Source organism: Ursus maritimus, unplaced genomic scaffold (assembly GCF_017311325.1).
Source record: "Ursus maritimus isolate PB19 unplaced genomic scaffold, ASM1731132v1 scaffold_4, whole genome shotgun sequence".
NCBI classification, from domain to species: Eukaryota; Metazoa; Chordata; class Mammalia; order Carnivora; family Ursidae; genus Ursus; species Ursus maritimus.
In genome coordinates, this window is record NW_024426552.1 from 42,407,722 (window position 1) to 42,435,271 (window position 27,550).

Sequence of the window (27,550 nt, forward strand, 5' to 3'; positions counted from 1 at the left end):
CAATTTCTATATGTCAAAGGTATCTCAATAAATTGATTTAAAAAGAAAATAAACAAGCCCAAAATGTTTCTTTGAAAATATATTTGAAATTAATAAAATCAAATAAGAATGAAAGTTTACAAACACACAATACCAATATAAGAAAAGAAAGTGGACAATGTGGACTCTGCAGATGTTAAGTGGATAATAAGAAAATATAACAAACAACTATTTGCCGATAAGCTAGACAACTTAAAAGAGATTGACAAATTCCTTGAAAAGCATAACTTACCAAAAGGGACACAATAACTGGAATTTAAATAAAAACTTTAAAAAAGGGACACAATATTAAAAGAAAACTAAATAATCCATAACTATTAAACAGACTGCATTTTTAAAAAAAGATTTGCACACATACACACACACACACAAATAAAATGAGCCAATAATTTTACTCAGGAATGGTATTAATATATAAAAAATAAGTAAAATCAATGTTACATTCAGTCTTTGAGAACAGGCATTTAGTATTTGTCATCACGAAAGTCTAAATTAAAATCTCTGTGAGATTCCACTATACATCTACCAGAGTGGCTAAAATTAGAAAGACTAATCAAAGCACACGTGGGCAAGGATACAAAACATTCAGAACATTCTTTTTTTTTTTTTTAAAGATTTTATTTATTAGAGAGAGAGAACGAGAGTGAGTGAGAGAGCATGAGCAGGTGGGAGGAGCAGAGGGAGAGGGAGAAGCAGATTCTCTGCTGAGCAGGAAGCCTAATGCAGGGCTCCATCCCAGGACCCTGAGATCATGACCTGAGCCGAAGGCAGATGCCTAATTCACTGAGCTACCCAGGCGCCCCTATTCAGAACATTCTTATATTGTTGATGACACTGTAAAATACAGCAACTACTTAGGAAAAATGTTTGAAAATGTCTTATAAAGATAAGCATAGACTTACCCTATGATCACACAATTGTATGCCTTGATATTTACCCCTGTAACTTAAAACATGTGCTCATAAAAAGGCTTATACCGTAATGATTACAGCAGGTTTATTCACAATAGCCCCAAACAGGAAAAAATGAAATGCCCATGAAGAGAAGAACAAATAAACAAATTGGCATATATTAAATGAAATACTACTTAGCAATAAAAAGAAATGATTTACTAATATGTGCATGATACCATATGAATTCACCTCTAAGCAAAGAAACCAGACACAAGTATACCTTCTGTATTATTCAGTTATATGAAATTCCATAATAGGAAAAACTAATTTATGACGAAAAATTTTTAAAACTTTCCTCTCTATAGGAAGTATTTGCTGGAAAGTGTATGATGAGGAAACTTTCTAGGATGATGGATAATCCTATACTTTGTACACCAAACTCATCCTCATCAAAACTCATCAAAGCTCACACTGATAATGTGTGAGTTTCACTCTACACAAATTTAAAAATGACTTTATTGAAAGTAAAAACTCTGGGACCACAGAGTTTTAGAGAAAATCAGAGATAAAGTTTGAATTCAATAAATTGATATACTCCTTTTTAAATTCTCTATTCTATACAGAAATCTCCCAGTTATTATAGAAAATTGAAAGATATGTTAGGTATTAAATAATTTTATCTGTGATTTTCAGAACCTGGTAAACTCCAGAGTTCAGAAATAAATATGAATAGTGGGTTTTATTTTCTCTTGTTAACTTTATTTTTGAAGCAGTCAAAAGGGACACATACCTAAAGCCATATATACAGTGCAGTCATAATTTTATACAGCAAGGCAAAGCATTTATCCAACAATTATTTATTAATCATCAAATAGAACATATTTAAAATTATTCCTTTTATGGGTAATAAAAAGAAGTTATTTTTCCAAATGATTAATGTATTACAGTTAGCACATGTGTAAATGCCAAACATACGCTCACAACTTGACTGCTAGCTGTGTCAAAAGCATTGACACATACACAGGGATACACTTATACTGATTGGAAATAGTTAAGCTGGTATTTTTACTAGGTTTTACCACTGGGACTGAATCAATAATTGAATTGTGAATCCTAGGAAGCCTCTATTATTATATCACATATGAGGTTATCAGTGAGTTTCAGATTGTTAATATTGAAAACATCCATGTATTCTTTGAAGATTCAGCGTGAACTTGCTGCACGGTAGTGTTGGTTAGTGAGATTTGATATAGGAAACTCTGGAACACAGTTATATAGAAAAGTTGAGTGGTTATTAAAACAGTAACCTGAAATTTCCAATTTTACAAAAACTCTGATAGTGACTTTTACTTAAAATGTTTAAATTTCAGAAATGTACAGAGACTGCTACATTAAATATCCCCTGGAAATTATTGGAAGGAAATAATAGAGAAATGGGGGAAGCAGAGGAAAGCTGCTATTTCAAAAACCCAGGCGCATTTATTAGAAAGCAAGTAATAAACATATTCAGGATCCCAGAACCACCGTATAAAATGATGGGGTAATGATGCTGAAACAATTGACAGAAACCAGCAATATGAGCCACAAAATTAAGCCTGATGGAATTAACCTTAAAATCCCATCAATGGTTCACTTTCTGAGGGATGATGAAGACATTTTCTGTACAGTTTCAGGTTAGGCTTGATAGCTTTATATCATGTATTATGTGTAGTGCAAACATATATGTAAGAAAAGACTCAAATAAATGAAATCAGGGATTGTGGTAAAAATTTCTGACAAAAGAAAATTAGTGGATTAGACTGATGTTGTCTGGTGAAATGGCATGTCACAATAAATATATAATAGTCATTAATTTTTCCAAATGCATATAATATTATTTTAATATTTATTGAACAATTAACTTTTTAAAATGTGTTAGTACCTCTTATAAGAAACGTGGTAAGAAATAACAATTTTGAAGATCAATTCTGAACATAATTTCAGCAAGAGTTGTTGACTAAATTCCTTGAACTGACAACTTAATGGTTGAAACAAAATAATGAAAAATGATATTAACTTAATTATGTGATAAGACACAGTTATGCAATTATGTAATAATAACTTTGCAGTAGAGTTTCCTAACTGGAAACATAACCACATCAATACTTTGTAGGTTTTACAGGATATTAATAGGATGAGTTCTTTAATATTTCTCATTGATTAACTCATTTCTAGATACTAGGTAAATTTTTAGATACCATGTTACTAATAATTTTATTTTAAAATATTAAGTATATAAAAATAAAAGTAAAATATCTTTAGGTACTCTACTAGTGCATAAAATAAAATTTTATGAACAGAGAACTCTCATAGTACCTTCAAAGACAACTATAAACATAACGAAAGCAACAAGTGTAACCATGATTACCTTCCAAATGAACTGTAAATGGACAGCTGGTGGTACATTCAGTTAGACACAGTCTATCATATAAATTTCATTTGTGTGTTAGCTTTATCCTTTAAGGCTAAACTTACCCCCATCTAAGACCAGCAAGGCAAATCTGTGTATGGAAAACCATTAAACTTATTGACTGAGGTAAAATATTTAAGTGTCTTGGTCTTTATTGTCAGTTACCTGTGATTTTTTTTAAAAAAAATGTCATTTGAATAACACGTTTTCTCCCACTGAATTATTCTTTATCCTTTGTTAAGCTCTTCCATCCTTTCACTAAATTCAGAATCATCCTAATGCGCACATACTTGCATTAAGTTGAGCAAAAGCTGGTATCTAGTTATTAAATCCTATCTATTCTATTTTGAAAAATGAGGCAGATACAAATTTATGAACTCCCCCATATTTAATTCTACTGTTCACAGTTGTGTTTATTTTACGTATTACAAAGAACTGCAAGTAAACCTGGTTATATTTGCCTTATTAACTTTAAAAGTCTATTGTCAGGGTGCCTGGGTGTCTCAGTCCTTGGGCGTCTGATTTCAGCTCAAGTCATGATAGTGGGGTCCTGGGATCAAGACCCATGTTGGGCTCCACACTCAGAGGGAGTCTGCTTGAGATTCTCTACCTCTCCCTCTCCCTCTGCCCCTTCCCTTGCTCATGATCTCTCTCCCTCTCTCTATTATAAATAAATAAATCTTTAAAAGTGTATTGTCAATCTCACTGCTTCACTGGAGTAGAGTCATAGCTAGCTGACAATCCTCTACTACCCACCTTTTAAAATTCATATGTTGCTGAATTTAGTTACAATTTTAGTTAAATTAGGCACGTACATTAAATAACTTTGGAATGAATCTCCTTGTCCTGATAACAGTAGCTAATGTATCAGGAAATTGCTCTTACAATTATATGACAGTTATTTTTTTCTTATCAAGTTTATCACTAGCTTAATTAAGATATAACATGTTTTTCCTCCTTGAGAGTTTCTTTGAATCTACTTTCATGTCTCTGTCACTGGGTGAATTTCTTATATCTTCTTACAGTTATAATACCATAGCCAAATTTTGACAGAGGTGGTTATTACTAAGCACTCTGCCAATTTATAAAGTAACTTCATTATTATAAAAATCATACAATTTCAAAAGTACTTTTTCTCTCCTGATCCAGTACTTCTGTACATATTTGGGGTATAATTAGATATCTCTTATAACAACTAAGTCCCTACTATCAAGTTAAGTGAGATAACTTAATTCTTCTGGTTTTTTTTTTTTTTTTTTTTTTTTACTTTATTTTTGGAGCAGTTTTAGATCTATAACAACATTTTTAAAAAAGGTACAGGTATTTCCCAAATACCCCCTGTGCCCACACATGCATAGTCTTCCCCATTACCAATAGGACTCAACAGAGTGGTACAGTTTTTACCAAGGATGAACCCACAGCAACACATCATAATCGCCTGAAGTCCATAGTTGACGACCTTGTTCATTCTTAGTATTGTATGTTCTATGGATTTGAACAAACATATAATGAGATCTATCCATTATTATAATATCATACAGGGTATTTTCACTGACATAAAAATAATCTGTGCTGTCTGTATGTCTCTTCCCCACCAACCCCTCTCAACCACTGATCTTTGTACTGTCTTCATAGTTTTACCTTTTCCAGAATATCATAGCTGGAATTATATAGTATGTAGTCTTCTCATACTGTCTTTTTTCACTTAGTAATATGCATTTAAACTTCTTTTCATGCCTTTCCATGGCCCAATAGCTCATTTCGTTTTAGCAATGAGTAACATTCTGCTTTCTGGATATACTGGTTTATTTATCCATTCACCTACCAAAGGACATCTTGATTGGTTCCAAGTTTTGGCAATTCGGAATAAAGCAGCTATAAACATCCATGTGCAGGTTTTTGTGTGGACATAAATTTTCAACTTCTTTGCATAAATACCAAGTAGCACAATTGCTGGATCACGTGGTAAAAATATGTTTCATTTTGTAAAAAACTGCCAAACTGTCTTCCAGAGTGGCTGTACCATTTTGCATTCCCACCAGCAAGATATGATAGTTCCTTTTGCTTTACATCCCCACCAGCATTTTCTGTTGTCAGTGTTCTGGATTTGGAACATTTTAAGAGGTGTGCAGTGGTATCTCATTATTTTAATTTGCAGTTTTGTGATGACATAAGATGTGGAGCATCTTCTCCTATGCTTTGTGCTATCTGTATATATTGTTTGGTGAGTTACCTGTTAAGGTCTTTGGCCCACTTTTTAATTTGGCTATTTGCTATCTTTTTAAAAAGTTTGTATTTAAATTCCAGTTAGTTAACATACAGTGTAGTATTTGTTTCAGGTGTACATTATAGTGATTCAACACTCATACATCACTAGGTGCTTATCACAAAAGTACCCTACTTAATCCCCATCACCCTTTCAACCCATCCCCCCACGCTCCTCCCTTCTGGTAACCCATCAGTTTATTCTCTATAGCTAGGAGTCTGTTTCTTGGTTTGCCTCTTTCTTTTTTGGCTATTTGTTATCTTATTGTTGAGTTTTAAGAATTCTTTGTCGATTTTAGATAACAGTTCTTTATCAGATGTATCTTTTGCAAATATTTTCTCCCAGCCTGTGGCTTGTCCTTTCATTTCCTTGGTATATTTAAAAATATTTGAAAAGATAATCATCAATTAGGATTGTTGATATTTTTAGAATTATGATTTATATGAGGAAAAACTAATAGAATTAAACAAAAACTAATAAAACAGGGATGAATTATGTGGGCAAGTTCAAACATTAGAAGAGACAAAAAGGTCTGTGACAAGGACTATAACCAATCTGATATTGCAAGGTAAAATATGTCCTTCAAATTAATAAACACAATATAAAAGTATAAACTCAGTAGAATTAAACATAGAGAAGCTGAATTGGAAAAAGTTGTATGTATGTACTTAATATGTCTAAGTGTGTGTTTGTGTATACAGATATATATATACATATATAATTTTTTAATCTTAACAACAGTACAAAAAAGGGACTTGAGTAAATGGATAAATGTAGAGAAATAATAGCATATTATGTTCCTGTTTGAAAAAAATTAAGGTAATATAAATATGTTAATTTTGAAATCAATTTACAAATTTGTAAATTTAATGTAATACTATTAATTCCCAACTCTATTTTTCACTTTATTTTTAAATTCCTTTTTAAAAATAACTTTGGACTCAAAATAAATGACAAAAATACTAAAGAGTTTGTTTGTACTCTTTATCTTCCCCAACAGTATCATCTTAAGAAGACATTACATTATTAAAAGCAGGAATTTGACATTTTGAAACTATTTACAAAACTAGGCACCTTATTCAGATTATACCAGGTTTACTTGCATTCTGTATAGTTACATGAAATTTCACATGTATAGATTCATGTATAACTGTCAGATTACAAAACTGTTCAATAATCACAAATAAATTCCCTTCTACTCTCCTTTTATAGCCCTATCCATCCCCAACCTTAAGCTCTGTCAAATACTAACTAATCTGTTCTCTATGGCTATAATTTTGAACATTGAAAAAAGTTATAGAATGGGAATGAAGCAATTTGTAACTTTTTCAAATTGGTATTTTTGCTCCATATAGCATCCTTGAGATTCACAAAATCATTGTGTGAATAATTACTTTGTTCCTTTTTATTGGTGAATTCTGCTCAGTTCTATTCCATTATATAGATATATCACAGTTTATTCATCTGTTGGAGAAAATTTATGTGGGTTTTTTTTTTTTGACTATTAGAAATAAAACTGCTATGAACGTTTGTGTACAGATTTTTGCTAAACATAAAAGTTTTCATTTCTCTTGGAAAAAGACTTACAGTGTAATTGCTGTATAGTATATCTTTAACTTTATAAGAAATTGCCAAACGGTTTTCCAGAGTGACTGTACTATTTTACATTTCCATCTTCACTGTAGGAAAGATACAGGCATTCTACAACCCATTACACTTATTTGGTCCTCAATACTATATTTCTGAGATATGTACATGTTGTTTTAGTTACATATGTTTGATGATTCCAAAAACATACCATAGTATTCTATGGTAGCATCTACCATATTTTACTTGTCAGTTGTCAAACAATTGTCTCTTAACTTCCCCTGTCTCCTCAAAACTACAAAATTACACATGTTCTGTAAAATATTTGTGTGTAAATTTCGGTGGTATAGAACCTAGTAATGAGATCACAGGATATGTATGACAAAATGAAAAGTGCCATATTTCTTTCCAAAATAGCTCTTACTGAGTACTTCACCAGGAATGAGTTCCTATTTTCCATCTCCTAACCAAAATGCTCATTATCTAATTTTTGCCATGCTAATTCTTATAAATTAACATTTTTTAAAATTTGAGTATCTCTGACTGCTAGTGAGTTTGAGCATCTCTTCATTATAATTACTTGCACTCCTCTTTAGTGATTTTTACATTCTCATATGTTGACTATATTTCTTTTGAGATTTCGTTTTCTTGTTTTAAAAGATTTCTTGGAATATTCTATTATCCCCGATCTTTTAGACATTGCAAGTATTTTACCCAGTATATCACCTCTCTACAATTTCCTTCGTTATAAACAAATTTGTATGTAATCAAATCAATTGTCTTTTCATGCAGTGAAAAAGAAGGACATTTTTGATATTAATCAGTATGTTTTTCCACAACTTAACTATAAAACATTCTTTCTGTCTGCATAATTGGGCCTTATATAAAAGGAACATAATTAGTGCATGGGAATCACTTTGTGGAACTCTAAGCCTTTTTGATATGATAAGCTCTGCCTTTGGAAGAACTAAAATATATTGACCTGTCCATTTAAGAAGACTTTGACACTAAACTTCATTATACTTCTTTTCCATTCTCAATCATTTTTATAGAGCATGGAAATTGAAGTCACAATTTCTTACTCTTATTTTCATGTTTGATATTAAAGTGTGAAATAATGCTCTTGAAACTTTACATTATATATCTTATATCGTGAAAAGTTGAACTGATATCAACAGTAAAAATGTTATTTCTTTCTTTTCAGCAAATAGCCTTTCCCCATAAAGATTCTGACCCAACACGACATATTGCATGGTATGCTGTGTTACAAAAGCAAAGTTACCTCTAATTTAAAATATAATACTGAAACTTACTTCTCTAAAAAGAGGGGGGCTTCATAATCACTGGTGATACATAACTTGGAGAGATAGAAAGGGGGGGAAGATAGATATATAAATAAGGCAAGATTTTAAGTTTTTTTCATTTTTAAAAATATTGTGGAAAAAGTCTTCTTTACACAGAGAACATCCCAAAGCTATGGTTAAGTTTGTGGGAGGAAAACAAAAGAAGAAAGACAGCTACTGCATATAGTCTTCAGGATTTTTTTCAACATTCCAGAGGAATTACAAATATATAATTCACAAATATGCCTTCACATATCTGAATTTTCATATTATCCCTTTTATACCCTATAATAAAGGCAGTTCAAAACAATAACTGAAGGACTCACTTCAATTCCTAACTCTCCTCTGGAATGTTCACAAAGTTTATATTTGCCAACTACTCATGAGAAGTATAGCGGAAATAATACAGTCAGGACCTGCAGCAACTAGCCGGAATTTCATGATAATAGACACCATAGTTATATCCTCTCGCTGGATGATCACTTTATCATTATGTAATGTCTTTCTTCATCTTTTGTTACTTTCTTTGTTTTAAAGTCTATTTTGTCTGATATAAATATTGCTACCCCAGCTTTTTTTCCCTTTTTTCAAATTGCATGGAATATATTTTTCCATTCCATCACTCTCTCTCTCTCTTTTTTAAAGATTTATTTATTTATTTTAGAGGAAGAGAGAGCAAGCATGAGTGGGGGAGGGGCAGAGGGAGAGGAAGAAGGAGAGCAGCAGACTCTGCCCTGAGCACAGAGCCTGCCGCAAGCCCATTTCAAGACCCTGAGAGATGTAAAAGCAATTCCAAATTAAGAATAGGAAAATGTCATTAACAAAACCTCTAGCCCCTGGGGGCTCCTGGGTGGCTTAGTGAATTAAACGTCTGCCTTCTGTCCAGGTCATGATCTCAGGGTCCTGGGATGGAGTCCTGCATCTGGCTCCCTGCTCAGTGGGAACTCTGCTTCTCCCTCTCCCTCTACCCCTCTACCCTGCCTATCTTCTGTCTCCTCTGAAATAAATAAAATAAAATCTTAACAAAAACAAAAACAAAAAGCCTCTACCCCTGGAAAAGTGATATTTGCTCACTATTTCAAATAATTTTTTTGTTAAATTCTGCTGTAAGAGAAAATAAATCCATTTTGTTCAATAAATAATCATTGACTAGAAACAGTATGTAACTTATTTGTACATAATGTGTTACCCTAGGTAACAAACATGTCTGTGATCCCATTTTAATACAAACAATATTTACTCTTTAGTTCATGAGACAAACAAGATAGCTACAAATTAATTATATAATATGATATGCAAACTCACTTCTCAGGATACACAAACTAACACCTCAAGACCCAACTTTATCTAGTTAGGTAGCTAAAATAGACATTAAAAGTCAATCTTGTGAATTCCCATTAAAAGCAAGGTGAAAAGAATGTGCTCCATAAACTGTACTCACTCTACGTTTGATCTGTACGCGAGGCCTTCCTATATACAACCAAGATTATATCAACTTTAAGAGTACCCTTCAGGGGCGCCTGGGTGGCACAGCGGTTAAAGCGTCTGCCTTCGGCTCAGGGCGTGATCCCGGCGTTCCGGGATCGAGCCCCACGTCAGGCTCCTCCTCTATGAGCCTGCTTCTTCCTCTCCCACTCCCCCTACTTGTGTTCCCTCTCTCGCTGGCTGTCTCTATCTCTGTCAAATAAATAAATAAAAATCTTAAAAAAAAAAAAAAAGAGTACCCTCCAAATGTTGAATTTATTTGAATTGATCAGATTATCATAAACTATTGAGGATGACAGTGATAAAAACAGGACATAAGAGATAGAAGAGGAAAATAGGTTGAAAATAAAAATTAACATTCTCAAAATAATGTAAGAGGCAACAGAACCGATGGTAAGGTATGTTAAACAGTAAGGGACATAAAGTTTCATGTTGTATGGTGTCCTTAATGATAGAGAAGAATTACTTTTATGAGTAGATTGAGTCTGAAGATGATCAATTATATGGGCAACACTTCTTGAGTTGTATTCTATCTCAAGTTTTGTGCATATTTGTTTAAATATGAAAAGCTTTTACTGATACTTTGGAATTTTCTTCAAACTTTCAAAAAGAGCTAATACTGGACCATATTTATCCTGTGACTCAGCACATTAAATTCACCCTAACATGCGATTCTAGGGGTTCTCATATTCCACTTTTGGAAATATGACTACTCAGCAAAATGGTGGAGGAAAATAAAACTAAAGTAGAAATGAATGGTGATTGTTGTTAAAATGTCTATGCTACCCCGAGCAATCTACACTTTCAATGCAATCCCAATCAAAATACCAATGACATTTTTCAAAGAACTGGAACAAACAGCCCTTAAATTTGTGTGGAACCAGAAAAGGCCCTGAATCACCAAGGAATTGTTGAAAAGGAAAAACAAAGCTGGGGGCATCATGTTGCCAGATTTCAAGATGTACTACAAAGTTGTGATCACAAAGACAGCATGGTACTGGCTCAATTTTTTGATATTAGATACTACAAGCTATTTATTGTACCATCCATTATTTTAAAATAGTTGGTGAAAAAAATAGAAGGAAATGAAAAGATCCATTTTATTATTTTATTATATTTAGATCTCAGTCATAAAATGTCCTAGAAAAATAGTCACGCCAGCACTAAATTTTATGAAGAATATTGCAATATTTTTCTTAGAGTAGTTGCAAAAGTCATGAGGGAGAGAAAGAAAAGTGTTTCCTAGTTAAATATTTTTAAAATAATTTTAAACAAGATTCATATCATAACTCTGAGAGATTTCCAAAACATATTAGATGTTAAAGATAAGGACAAAACCTGTAGAAAATTGCCTGCTTAGGCATTTTCTAAACTTAACTGACAGACAGAGACAGAGAGACAGAGAGAGAAAGAAAAAGAAAACTTGCTTTGAGAACTTCCAATTGTTACAAAGCAGGTTTCCAGGTTTTCCCTAAACACACTCTGGGAAACATCGTGGCTTAAAAACGAACAAAAAATATCACAGAGTTCTAGAGGTCAGAGGTCTAAAATGTTCTTACTGGTTAAAATCAATGTTTTTAAAAGGGCTACATTCTCTCTAGAGATTCTAGGGGGAGAAATGAGTTCCTTATTTTTCCATCCTCTAGAAGCTGCTTGGATTCTTTGGCTTTGTGGCTGTGGTTAATTTTACGTGCTAAATTGGGTGGGCCACAGTGCCCCCAGATATTTGATCAAACATTATTCTGAATATTCCTGTGACCACCCCAACACTCTCTAAGCTAGATCCATGGAACACACATTGAAAGTATCCAAGAACCAAAGAGTTGCAGGAAGATTTGCCTGGCACTTGCTTCATTGTGAGAATAGTCATTCCTTATCATCTCATATAACTGTCTCCAATTTCCTTGTTAAAAAGTAAACCTATGACTTATCTTATTATAATGCTTTTTGTTGTAAGCAGTTTGAGAGTTAGGACTGTGCTACAGTCGTATTCATTGAGTCTATCATAGTAGAAAAACTCTGTAACTGATTAAGCAAATGACTGAGTATTGAGAAATGTTAGCATTATTTTCCTCCCAATAACTTTACACCACCCATTTTATAGCTCCCCTTTCCCACCTAGAAGTACAAAAAAAAAAGTGAGCTATTTTAATTACATTGATTCATTAATATATTCATTCAAGTCATAAAATAAATAGGTATTTACTGTCTACCTTCTACCTGACAAGGATATTTCTATTCACTGTGAATTCAGTTATGATCATGAGAAAAGAGTTCTCTCTCTTTCTCTGACACACACACACATACACACACACAATCTCCTTCTCTCTCTTTCTCTCTCCTTAAATTCAACTGAGACAAGTAAATTTAACACATAACTAAAAAGGAAAATTTCAGATAGCAAAAAGGGTTATAAAGAAAATTAAAGTAGCATTATGGTATACAGTGACTTCTACTTTTGTTGTTATTATGAAAGATCTATCTTAGGAGATGACATTTAATTTGAAATTTTAAGAAAGAAGCAAGTTTTGCAAAATCAAAATCAGTATAAATAGCTTTGATGGTAGAGGAAATGGTGTCAAGGTAGAATAGGTTCGAGTAGTTGAAAAACTGTGAAAATGTTTAGGGTGTTGTGCCTGAACCAGAGTGCATAAAGGATGTTAAAATAAAATAAAGACCACGCTTGAAGATACCTCAGGCAGACAAAACCATTTAAGCCACATAAGAAAAACTTAGTCTACCTTATTTCATAAACATAAGCAAAATTAAATTTATTTCTTATAAATGCCTCTGAAAATCATAAATGAAACTTGAATCACACCTAAAATGGCATGAAATAATCACTTTTAACCTATCCTTTGCCATTTGGAAATGTCCATTTTGTAATAAACAATAATTGCAAAGGTTAAACAACTTCCTCATTTTCATTTTGTAAGCCAGCCTATAACATCATGCTTCTGAACTGCATATCACTTTCCTGTTGATGTCTCCTTATTCACGAACAGCTCAAGGAAAACTCTCTGAATTTTCTTTTGACAGAGACAAATTGTTCTAGGGAGAGAGTAGTTAGGTGATGTAAACCTTTGTGTCCTGGCCATAAGGGCTAAAGTAGGCTACCCCAAATTGATATGTTGAAGTCTTAACCCCTAGGACTTCACAGTGTGACTGTATTTGAAGATATGGTTTTACAAAGGTCATTAGGTTAAAATGAAGTCATTGAGGTAGACTCTAATCCAGTATAACTAGTATACTTAAAAGAAGAAGAAATTAGGACACAGTTACACCAAGAGGGAGAACACCATGTGAACATGAAGATAGTCATGTAGAAGCTAAGGAGAGAGGCCTCAACCTGCTGATACTTTGATCTTAGACTTCCAGGCTCCAGAAATATGAGAAATGTCTTTTGTTTAAGCCTCCCGGGTGGTATTTTGTTACAGAAGCCCTAGTAAATTACTACACTGGCTAACCAGTTTTCATTTTATGCTAAGTGTGAGAGTCAATCATTGATGGGCTTTCAGCAAGAGTGTCAGAATCTATCTGACTTATGTTCTTTCAAGAATATTCTGGATAATGAGTACAATTCACTTCTGTAACATGGTAGAGAGAAGAGTAGGAAACCATAGAGAAACATTTTTGCAGAATAGCAGAAAATATACACATGTGTTTGTGTATGTATATATATATGAATGAGTTAATATCTATACATTAATTTTAGGTGCATTATGTAACCACAGTGCTTCATGGTATGTATTTATTTTAGCAGCTTTGTTATAACTTGCAATTGGTTAGGAAGTCACAATTTTATTTTCCTTAAAGTCTTGTCATTAATATTGTATGTCATAAATAAATCTGGATGCTTAGCAACCTGGCCATATATATCATTGCCCTACTAATGATAAATTAGTTTGTGTTAATTTTGTTTTGTTATTGTTTTTTGGTCAACATGCTTGTTTACCAAAAGAGAAAAGAGCACACTTTCAGATAGATAGATAGATAGATAGATGATAGATATTTCAAATTTAAAAATCAAATTATTAATCCATGAAAGAAGACCCACATGTTAGATAGTTTAATATATTGAAAAATGCACAATACTGGAATAAAAGGAAATATCACTTAAATGCCTTATGGTATTAGGTAAACAACTTAATTAGTAAATCTTAATTGCTATAAATCTATGTATTAATAGAGCCTATTAGAAATATTAAATCGATGAAGGAGATTGACTGAAAGGCAATCAAATAAATACCATGGCAACTATTATAGATATTAAAATACTAGCTATAAATTAATTCCTTTGTTAACCAGAACCCCCAGATATAAATGACAACTCTCCCTTTAAAATGATATATTTATTTGAAAATACATTTTTTGCATCTGATTTAATTTACAAAATTACATTAAAGGGGAATGTATAGTCAGTGAACAGCATTCTTCATAGAGATAAAACATATGTTACCAGTAGCAGTTGTCTGATGAAGCTTCATTATTCAGCTCAAAAATGTTGAAGCTATAATCATTAAACATATGTCAAAGATACGGAAACATAGCAGCTCTAGTAAGAGAAAGAATTAAGATGGTAGAGTAGAATATAAAAGATCTTTTCAAGGCACAAAAAGAACTGGAAATCTAATTATAATCATGATCATAATCATGTTTTATCATTAGATATTCAGGATTATCTTCACATCATTTAATTAGAACAAATGAGTAATTGCCAGAGTCACTTTACGAAGGACTATTTAAGATAATTTTTTATAGGAAAGTTGATGATTTATTCAAATGGCAGCTACTGCTTCTACCTAGAAATTGATTATGCTACCGGAAATAACAAAGAATTCACTTTTTAACTGTTCCTTTTCTATGTACTAATGCATTTAAAGGGAATGTCCCGTGTGTTCTCTAAAAGACAACTCTGAGATAGAGAGGGAGGTGTTTCATATTTATTAGGAATCAAAATTCACAAAAAGAAGAGGGAAGAAGCAGAATGGGAAAGACGAACAAATCAAACTCTGATGCAGGTTGGACAAAGCCTTGGCCAGCCTTCGGGAGAAGCTCCTGAGAGTGGCATTCATCCAGTTTTACCCAATTGGACCAAAATGGCCAGGCCTTTATATACCTGCCTTGTTTAGTTACTGGATGTAAGATTCCTTGAGGAAGTGAGACTTCAGCCAAGGCTATTCTCTACAGCTGGGGAGACCCTAAAGAAGGTGATAGCTGGACGCAGTCTGCTGACCACACTCCTCAGAACAGCAAGCTCTTCCTTGAAGTTGAATCTGGGTGGCATATTACCATGTCTACCTCTTTCCAACCACTTGTGCTACTTGGATCCGCTTCTCCATACATGTATGTGGAACAACAACTGCATGATTCCATTAAGCATTTCTTTCTGATAGAAAACCTAACAAAGGGATGCTAGTGGAATAAACCTCAGCCCTTGCCAATGCACTTGGCCTTGGTACCTCAATTGATACTCACTGTTGCCATCCTCCATTGTTCATTCTAGATTATCCTTGCCCTCAGCAACTCCCTCTTTTGGCCTTAATGGCTTGCCTGTTGGTATTACGCAGAACTTCATTCCCAAGGTGCTTGAGCCCCAGGTCACCGTGACCTTCTTAAGCTGCAGTTATTGTACTTTTTCAACCATATTCATATTAGGAAAGATATTATCAAAAATCCCTTGATTATTCTTCCCTACATTTATTGAGTAGCATATACCACCTTATGATCCATGTCAATATCTGCCAAAAAACACTGCCTTTCTTTCTTGGTTGCTGCTCCCTGGATAAAAAGCCCAATGTGTCCAGGGGGAAGGTATAGACAACTGTTCAATAGGACTTTTGCATTTCCTCTTACAAAAGTATGTTCCCTTTGGGATAAAGGACCTAAATCTTGCAGTGCCCAGATGTGTGGAAATTTCAATCATAAAAATTCCTGGTAGGTCATTAGAAGTGATGATAACAGGGGACACTCTTTTTTCTATGCCTTGCTTCTCAGACTCATGTGTTCTTCTTTGAACAAATAGTACAAAATAAATATTTCTGTTCAATGCCTATTATGTATGCTGGATTGATGCATGCTATTCTTACATAAGGCCAAAGCCGACAGTAAGAGAGGCTGCTACAGAGCTTGTCTGATTGAAATGGGAATTATAAGACTTCAAAATAGTAGAGAACAGATTACAACACTTAATTGTCAGAAGCCAGGTGATTACATTATTATTATGATAATAACTAACAAGGTTCAAGTAGTGACCAAGGGAACCTGAATCACATAGAGTTGAGAAGATTGTTAGTAGAACAATCTCCAGTCTACAAGTAAATAAGCGAATAGCTGTAGCATAGGAAAAAATCAAGGATAGATATCCAGAAGCCTGAGGACAATCATCTAAATAAAGATTCATGATCTCCATACCAGTTTTCAGACCTGAGCATGAAATCAGACATGGAATCCATGGACTGCAGAAGTGGTTACATCTCCAGGAAGCAGGATTCTACAATTCCAAGTCAGTTATACATGAGAATTAATTCATCAGTACTTCTTCAAAGGACCCTATGGCAACTCATATATACATATATATATACACACACACATATATATATGAATTGTATATATTAATATGATATATATATGTATGTATATATATATATATATATGAATTCTATGAAAATACATCTTAATTAAAACATATAGAATGCAGGGGTGCCTGGATGGCTCAAATTTCTGACTCTTGATCTCAGGGGCATGAGTTCAAGCCCTGTGTTGGGCACCACGCTGGGTGTGGAGTCTGTAAAATATCATAAATAAGTAAGCAAATAAATACATAAATAAAATATATAGAATCCATTACCCATATGTTTGATGAAATATGTGTGTGTAATATGTGTGTACGTGCTTATATGTCTGTGGGTAGATACATGGAGAGACAGAAAATAGAAGCCTCTCAAAAAAATAATTGAGTTGATATGAACTTCTGTATACTAATTTCTAACAGTAAAACGATAAGGTATATGTCCAGCAGTGGGCATTTGATTTATATTGTTATTTTTCTTTTCTTGAAATAAACTGTTCTATTAAGCAAACAGAGTTGTTCTGTTATAAGAGAAATACTTAATATTTATTTGCCTGTGAAAGTGTGGATCGAGAGAGCAATGAATAGAAACTATTGCTATCTATTTAGTCACCAGCATTTTAAGTCAAACTCCTGTGAGCTAAAATGATGAAGTGTTTGGCACATAAGAAATCCATCATATAAATATAGTTTTGATACAAGTTGGAACAGGGAAATTATTATGCTGTTGTAAGAAAGATTACTATCCAATAAAACTGGGATGAAATATAAAACTACAAAGCAATTGAATACAAATACATAAGAATATGCTTAACATATTGTTTAATAGATGATACAGAAAACAAATCTCAATGCTAAAAAGTAAATCACGACTTGAGGATTTGAGTTGTAGGATCTGGGAAAGTTTCCAAATTCTTAAAAGGACAAAATGTTTCATTAATAAGAAAAAAAATTCTGCTTTAATAATTGAGTACCCTGTAACATTATACAAATTTTAATTCAAACTACGAATGTGCCTTTTTCTGATTGCCATTGCTGCATAATAAACTATCAAATTAGTAGCATAAAGTAACAGTTTGATTAGTCTCAAAAATTCTGTTGATCAAGTATTTGGACACAATAAAGCAGGGATGACATCTCTTTTGCATAACGTTTGAAGCCTCACATGGGGATACGCAATGGCTAAAATTGATTCAAACAACTGAGGATACCTTAAAAGATGAGAACCTGGAAGAGCTGAAGATGAGAACTTCAATTTCCAGATAAATTTGTCCCTTGCATATCTACTTCTGGGCTGACAAGATTCAGAGAGTAGAGTGTGTGGCTTGGTGTTTTCATCATGATGACAAAGTTCCAGAAAGGAGCTTTCTAAGAGAGTGATCATTCTAGAAGAACCAAGAAGAGGCATGGTCATTTCTGACCTTGCCTTGCATGAAAGTCATCATTGGTTCTGCCATATCCTGTTACCTAAAACATTCACAATCTTGTCCAGATCTAAGGGGAGAGGATATACGTTCCATCTCTCAAGGAAAGGATGTCAAAAATCGTTGTGCCATTTTTTAGAATTGCAGAGTTAAAATAATGGGGACTGAGTTTTGTAATTTCAAAAATTAATACAGAAAAATAGAAAAGATAAAATTGGTTTACATTTGAGTATTCAGTATACTTCAGTACAAATTTAATGATTTCATGACTTCAAATAGTACTTCAAACATAAACAGTGTGGCTTTGTTACTTAACTAAAGTCAAATTAAACAGCTTCCAGCATTTTGATATTCAAATTTTCTGTAAGTTTGTATCAAATAGTAACGTGAAATTTAAAAAGTATTAGAGATTATCAGTAGCAAAGTGTTACGATTCTGTCCATAAAAACATTATGTTTGCGTTGAATGTACTTTTTACTTTATAATGTCTACTTTTAAATACTCCTACTGATATCAGCCACTCTATAATAAAGATAAAGTCAAACCCAATACTATCTTCAGAATCATATGATTAGTTTTGCCAGTTATCTGGATCCCATTTTACAAAGGAAGAGGGCAATAAAGGAAACTGTCATGAGATAGAGTTAAGTTCTGTAATCAATGAGTGGTTAACTATGAGCAGTTCTTTAAACTTGAAAAGACTTCAAAAGCATGAATTAGCAAGTTTCAATTGTCACACTATCTCCCCATAAACACCCTCTCACACAGGACGTAATAGGATAGTACCTCATGAGAAGAATAAAGTATTTCATAAAACTTTACTTTGTTCTGCATTTCAGAATGACAATGTTTAAAATATTTCCTCTCCTATACTTGGCCCACTCAAAAACTTTTCAGAGATGATTTTTACCTATGGCTCAATTTTTTTCTAATGATTTGGACTTATTAGCCAGCTAAAAAGAAAAAAAAAAAAAGGGAGGGGGTCCTAAAAGATGCTTTAATCTGTTTCTAAACTCTATAGGAAAAGCAGGATTCATGTGAAAACAATTTTTTAATAAAAGTTCCTTAATGAATCTATTAATTATGCAAAGATACATTCAGAACATAATTTGAAAGCAATAGGCTGAGGCAATGAGACAGTAAACAGCTATGAATAATAAAGAAGAATGGTTGTTTTATTTGTTGTATGCTTGGCATAATAAAACCTCAGAATTGCATTAAACATCCTCAAATTGGTATTGATCCAACACAAAAGACCTTGAACCATTAACAATTCCAATAGTCTCGACATTATTTTCGGCTATAACCACTTTGCCACATACCTTATAGAACCAGCATTCCTGTTTCCTGGCTGAGTATAAGTTAGTAGATTGCAGAGTTCCTCATTTTGTTTTATCTCTGGTTCTTAACTTGAAAACTTACCCAATTGGGTATTTACTTATATAAAAAACAAATCTAGGTCTTATAGCTGCCAAAGAATTGATTTGCATAAATATAGCTATCTAAGTCCAATTTAATTCTTTGTAATATCTGTCTGTAGATTAGGGAAAATACATACTTTAAGGCATATATAATATGATTTAAATAGGATATTAAATATCCACATATATAATATGTTGTTTAAAAAGTTATCATGTTAATGTCACTGGGTCTTGGAGGGGCTCCTGGCTGGCTCAGTTGGTAGAGCATGAGAGTCTTGATCTTAGCGTTGTGAGTTGGAAACCTATGTTGGGTGTAGAGATTACTTTAAAAAAATTAAAAAACTGGCCTTTGGAAAGCTACCAAAAAAACCAACCAAACAAGAAAACCCTGGTTACTAATAACAGGAAGCATAGTAGATAATGCTAATATTATAAGTTTATATTTTAAAATTAGAGCAAATTATTATTCACAATCAAAAAGCATGGTTCAATTATTGTAATGAAAATATATTTTTATGAAAAATGAAGACGTGTTCTAATATGTGTTTTTGTTCTTATCATGATATGTTAGAAGTTATTTAGTACCTTTAAAACTGATGTTCATATATGAAATAGTAAAATAATGTCAAAAATGCTTTAAAAGACAACAAATGATTCAAAGGACATAAAGGGATATTATTTAAAATGTGTTCTTGCTATTAACAGAATATTTAAAACTCAAATTATTCCTTTTAAAACTATTTAGGACTCATATGTGGAATTTAAGAAACAAAATAAATGAGCATAGGGAAAAAAGAGAGAGAGAGAGGCAAACCAAGAAACAGGCTCTTAGAGAACAAACTGATGGTTATCAGAGGGGAGGTGAAGTGGGGGATGGGTTAAATAGGTGATGGGGATTAAGGAGGGCACTTGTGATGAACACTGAGCGTTGTATGGAAGTGATGAATCACTAAATTGTACATCTGAAACTAATATTACACTGTATGTTGTTACTGGAATTTAAATAAAAACTTGAAAAAAAGAGAGATAACACAACATATAAGAATAAAAAGGATAAGACAACAACAAAGTTTTGAAAAAACATGTAAATGAATATTGAGAAACTATCTGAAAATACACACAAGATTGACTTTTGCAATTACCTCATATTACTAATCCTCATGTTTTCCTCTTCCAACTGATACATTTCTTCTACTTGATATTATAAGCTACTACATGGTTATATTATACTGATATACTTCAAATAAGCTACTGAATTATTGTAGTATAAATATCACATTTTTACGAATTATTTTTGTCTGTTTCAGAAAATTTTTCATGTGGCTATATTTGAATTTCTTTGTATTTTTATTATGTTTTATCCAAGCTGTTTTTAGTTTCTTCCAACAGTTGGAATACAAAGAGCTGCCTATTCTGTTTTGTTTTGTTGTGTTTTTGTTTTCCTTTGTCTATTAATCCACGTCCATGTGAATAGTGGCCATCCCTTACATGTAGGAGATAAACAGAAGCTTCTGCAAAGTTTCCAGTCCTCATTTCATAGCACTAGAAGGAAATTCCTTGATTCACCAGATTCCCATCAGCTCTCACAACCTTAGCTTCGTCTCTCTGTACTCTGACTAGAACCTGAGGCCTCCTGAGTCTCACACCTCTGCATATTACTTGGCTATTCACCTCACTAGTGACTCAACACAGGAGAAAACAGATGGTGGATAGATGGGAATCAGGAATGGAGAGCTCTGGAGATGGATACTATAGCTGTCCACTAACTTGAAATTATTCTTGCTACATTAATATTAAACATTACTTATCATTTATTTATGCTGATTTTATGGTATGTATATAGAGTTAATATTCACATTTGAATAGACAATTTATTAAGAAAGTATTTAAAAATTAAAGGTAGCAGAATATGAAGATGAATTAAAAACAGATATCACCCTCAAAAGCCTAAATCTCAGTGAGATAGATATAAACATAAATAATTTCACAAGGAACATGCCAAGAATGAAGTGGATATGAATTTTTGTGAAGGATTCAAGAGGCATTATTACAACTTGGGAGACAAGCTAGTTTTCAGTGGGAAGATGGTCTTCACTCTAGAATCTACATATAAGGATGAGAAGGACATTAATGTGTGTGGAGCAGGAGTGGGTGGGATGACATAGACCTCCACTCCCAGGAAATAGCTGTTCAATAATAGTACAGAAAGTTAGAAGAGAAGTACATGATAAATGTGAGCAATAAATAGCTCTATGAAGATGAATTTTAGGATATCAGCAGAGGAATGTCAGTTGAAAAGATTTTAAATGCCTGAAAGTCAAATATGGAAGGGAGTGAGGTTATTTACATGCACAAACTCAACTTATCCCTCACTCTAGCCAAAGGAGATTTGCCAGTATTATTATTCCCGTTTTGTTGAAGAATACCCTGAGATGTAAAGGCTCTAATTAACCTGGCTGAGGTCAAATTGTTGGTATGAATCCAAGTAACAACAAAGTCTGCCAGGTGATTTTAGGGACTTAAGTAGGTAAGAAAATAGGTTAATTATATCCTTCATTTAATAATGTATATGCTATCATGTATAATAAAAAATTGGATCTGTCTTATAACACCAGGGACTTCCTTGAATCTATGGACTAGGTGATTAAACTCAAATCAAATGTCTTCAAACTACTATTTTGTAATCCAGTACATAAATCACAAACATTAAAATTCCCAGCATAATGTACATAATGGTTATTTTTTAATATAGTGCCAGTATTTTTCTGGTGAACGAAATGGAAATATGTGAGACTATAAACCTCTACTAATTAACTAATTATATTCCTTATTTATGTAGCCCCAAAGTACCTGAATGGCTCAGAGAATTATAGGTATTCTATTTCATAAATTTCTGTTAGGGAGTTTATTCTATGGAAACAATTTCAAATAATAAATATCCCCAGTACTTTAGATTTTTAGTAACTACCTAATATTACACAATATGAATAATCCATTTACATCATGCTGATTTATAATAAAAGTCTCTTGAGATAGCAGCATTTATAACTATATAGAAAATAACTCTGCTTTTTTGGCATGCTGTGTAATGCTATACTAATTAAAATTTTACTTTAATTGTATCACAGTAAGATCAGTGCATTTTAAGATTAGGAAGTCACACCGTACTCAGAGATATTTTAGGCCAATTTCTAGTTTTTATATTTTTCCTTTAGAAGGCACTGTAATTTTATAAGGCATATCTGAAAAGTGACAGGGAACATATTTTCACAGGTTGTCAAGTTTTTCTCCAAATTTCTATAGTTTTGAAAAATATAATTTCAAAAATCTGTAGATAGCATTCAGCAGCATCTCTATCTAAAACATTTCCTAATGATGGTAATAATGCAGGCAGAAGAATGAAGATTTTAAAAATTATCTTAAGAAGTAATTGGCTAAAATAAAATTACTCCTTGTTTATCAAGATTATGAGCAGTTATAATGTTAGTGAAATGGTATTTATATTTGTGGGTGGTATTTATATTATCACATTATTATAGCTTATAAAATTCTAAATATAAAACATTTTGATTTTTTTAAATTTTCTTATCATCAAAGTCTTTTATGATTATTATACTGTAACAAGCACTTTTATTTCCATTCTGAAAATTATAGACCTAATGAGGGTTTGTATTTCTCAGAATCACTCAGTCTTGGTTTCAACCGCCTTTGATTTTGTTTTAGAAGCTGTTTCCTTAAACATTTTTCAGACTCAAAATTATTTGCTATAAATATTATAGAATATTAAATATAGTTGCTGTAAATATTATCTGGTTCTCTTAACATGTATATACTTTCAATGTACATCATTAGTTTTTCATTAGACATTTAATTTTCCACTACTATGTAAAAAATGTAAACAGTTTTCCTAGCCTCCTTGGAACATTCATTTTCTGAGAAAGTCACCTTGATGATTCACTAGCATACTGAATTTGAAGAATCCCAAAGGTTACCGGAGTTCATGCAAGGAGTGTCTTTAACCATTTACACTTATTACAGAATAGAATTTATTCTTTACTCACTGTGATCAAAGGATTATGCAGTTGTTAAATTATAACAAAGTATTACTGTCATATTGTATAAATGTGAAGTTTAATATAATGAATGTATCACACAGAAAAAAAGACTGATGGCTTTATTTACAAAAATGAATACAATTAAATTGCGACTCAGAGGACAAGTCTGCATGGGTTTAGTATAAAGAAAAAAATAAATGCTGATGTGAGTTCCCTGGGGCTGGGATGGTTAGTGGGTTAAGCAAAACTAATCATATGACTGTATGTACACATATATAACTGTAGACCCACAACAAATCACACTGATTTTATGTTTCTCTTTAATACAATCTCCTAATCAGAAGCCTTCTAGAGACCAAAAAGAATTAATATTGTTTGGGATGCATGATATTTTATAATTACAAAGTTTTAAAGTTTTGATTATAAATAAAATCCTTAAGAGCTATATTTTGTCACTAGGATGGATGATAATTTGTCAGAATTTGAATCATAGAAATGTAAAATTTTGTATTATTTTCTGTTGGGGATTGGGCAGAAGTGACCTGCTATAAGTCCAAATTGTTTATTACAAGAAAGAATTTTTTTTTTTGCCATATTGTAAAACAAAGATAGTTGATTTAGCATTAAGTTAGACAATTATCTCCCAAACAAACTTTCCCTTTGTTCTGGGTGGTATAAACAGTTTCGTTGAACTAAAATATCTACCACATATATTAAACAAAATTTCCCCATTATTGAAATGAACCTAATAAAAGGATTTTATGGATCCTATGCTTCCTGGCTAAATTTTTAGATTGAAGAAATGTAGCTACTATAAATAGAGCAAAGTATTAGTAAGCTTTAGCCAAGTAGGAAGCTAGATGCATGTGCAAAGTCAATGCTGGTCAATAACACCTTGTTTCCTGAAGTCTCTAATAAAAAGATTTAATTTATTAGATGTTTTAATACAAAAAATATATTTATAATTTATTAAATTTTTAAAAATAATCATAAATTTATATAATGGATCAACACATTTTAATGATAATCAAGTATTTATATTACAGATGGGGTAGAGAATACCTTAAAACTTCATGCTGCCAGGAGCATTTTGAAATTTTGTTTTTTTCTATCTATTTATAGCTACTATGATACAGTTCATTTAAAGCATTTGATAAATTAAAATTATAAATCAATAAAAAATACATCATTATATTTAGAAAGTCTGTAAACACAAATTTATACCTGAAAACAATGATGATCTCAGTCTAAAAGTATACCACTGTATTTTATGCATGCTCTGTCAAATAGAGAACTTTTTGACAATGTTCAAATTAGATTGTGCATATGAAAATCATACATGAGTGCAATGTTTATTTAGAATTTTGTATTTAGAGTACATTTGTATGCCAGTTGTTTGAAACTCAAGGAAATGATATGGAAGAAATTCCAAGTGTTGAATGAATTCCAGTATTACACTTTTTCTTTTTCTTCTTTTCTTTCTTATTTGCTCTTGGTTTTAAAAGCAGGTGATATTTTACAATTAAAATTAGAGAAATATCACTAATGTAGTAATTAGACAAAGAATAGACTATGTTGATATGATATTTGTTTTTTTTTTTATCATTGGCATTTGTGCAAGAGCATTTTTAACTGGTGAAGAATCCAGTCTCCTTTGAAAACTTTCAGAGAAATTCACAACTAAATCCCCACTAGAGGTTGATGGCATTAGCAGTATATTATTTTAATTTCATTTAAAATTAAGGTTTCCCTTTTCTCCTATAATGTATGAAATATATTAATAAATCCAATTTTTTAGGGTAAGGATTCAAAATGAAATTTTTAAATAATGAGGCAGAAGGATAAAGAGGTACAACATCCATTAAAGAAAACCATTAAAGAAAATTAAAGAACAGAAAAAAAAATTCTGGAACCACAAAGCGTTAGTACAGAATAGGCACTACAATGCTTTGTAGGAGCAGGAGAACCAGTTACTATCCAAGTGGGATACCAGCAAGAATGTCAATATGTGGAAGGTCCTGGGATTAAAGTATTTTTAAAAGGAGAAAAAAATATAAACCTACCTTCTCTATGTGCATATGGAGTATTTATTCATTCCTGTACTTATAATTCTGTGAGGGTTTGTAATAGGTAACAATATTATGGCACAAACAGCTCTTGAAATATCATCTCCTGGATCTAATTCATAATAAAGAATCATTGCTCTCACACTATAAAAATAATTATTTCTAGCTTGATTTATTTTCAAAAATAGCACTTGGAGTGGCAAAATGCCCAGGGTAAAACTGCAATATTATAACTCTGATACTAATTAATACCATAATACCAAATTAAATAAAACTAAAATCATTTCTTAGAAAGCAACATTTTGTACTGAGAAATTTATTGCAGCTAATATCACTTTGTAATGACTTAGAATTTGAAATTAGCCATAATAGTTTTCATAATGATTAATGTATTTGCATTCTAATGAAATAGGATTTGGACTCTTGCTAAAAATGACCATTATTCCTTAAATCATGGGGTTATTTGAAACCAAGGCCTGACACAACACTAATACTTTATTTTACTCAGCATGGAAGTTAATTTGGATTATTAATTTCTTTTCTGTACTCAGTGTATAACTTTATATACTCCATATATTCCTACACTGATATTGGTTGAAATATTACACCTATCCGAAGAATCCTTGTTCCTTTAACTATCCACATCTCTATTTGAGATTACTTATTTTCCCCCATTTAATTTTTAGAAAGCTCATTCCATCTATACTTTTATAGAGAAATTTGTACTGAAGCTTAGGTACACCTCTGATTGGGGTATTTAATAAGTTAAAATGCATTATGCACAAGGAAAACAAAGTACTGAAAAAAATACAATAAATATTTTTGTTGGTTGATGCTACATAAAAAGTAATTTTGAAGATATAAAACTGCATTATTAAATATATTTGCTATCAGGTTGGTGTATAAAACATGGCATTTTTGGAGGGTTTTTTTTTAAGAAAAAATATTTGCAACTTTTTGCTGAATCTTAGACTGGCTTGCTCAACACTTATTCTAATTTCCTCTTGAAGTGCCCTCTTTGATCACATTTAGAAAAACTGTAATCTCTATTTCCATAATCTTTTGATGAATCTAGTGTTCCAAATATGATTTAGGTTCAGCCAATCAGGGGTAGTGTGAGACTGGAAATCAAAACCTGGGTAAATATAAAGAGGAACATTCAAATGAGCAGGTCATATACAAATGTCAGCAAAATGCAAGTCACTGAATGAACCTGCATGTATGGATGTATGTATCTGTATATCTATGCATCTCTCTATATCTATCTATCATCTATCTATCTATCTATCTATCTATCTATCTATCTATCTATCTATCATCTATCTATCTATCATCTATCTATCTATCTATCTATCTATCTATCTATCTATCTATCATCTATCTATCTATCATCTATCATCTATCTATCTATCATCTATCTATCTATCTATCATCTATCTATCTCTCTATCATCTATCATCTCTCTATCTATCCCTGTAGTTCCTCCATTCAAGCAAATTTTTCAGTAAAACTAGTAGAAAGAATTGATAAAACTAAAGAAAATTAATATACAGTTGAAGGAATTCACATGTTAAGCTTACACATACAATAAGAGAAAATGTTTCACTAAGAATTAGCATGCAGAAAGCAAAAGAGAAAAAAATGTCTAATAGAAACTTTAATTCATAATCCTTTGTTATAGGTAGAGAAAATAAAAACAAGTATCACAAATATTTTCAAATTTATCCTTAACATCTGGAAAGTACCATCCTGATAAGCAAATTTTTGTCTCCAAACCCAATATATAGTCTGTCACTGATCACGAGTCTACAAAAAATGGAATAAATGTTGCCTTCAAAATGCCACTCCCTACCCCTATTATCAGTGCCTCTTCAAAAGTCTATTACATTAATCTTACACACTTTAATTAAATTTGTAATAAATTTAAAATATAAAATTTTAGTGGAATAAT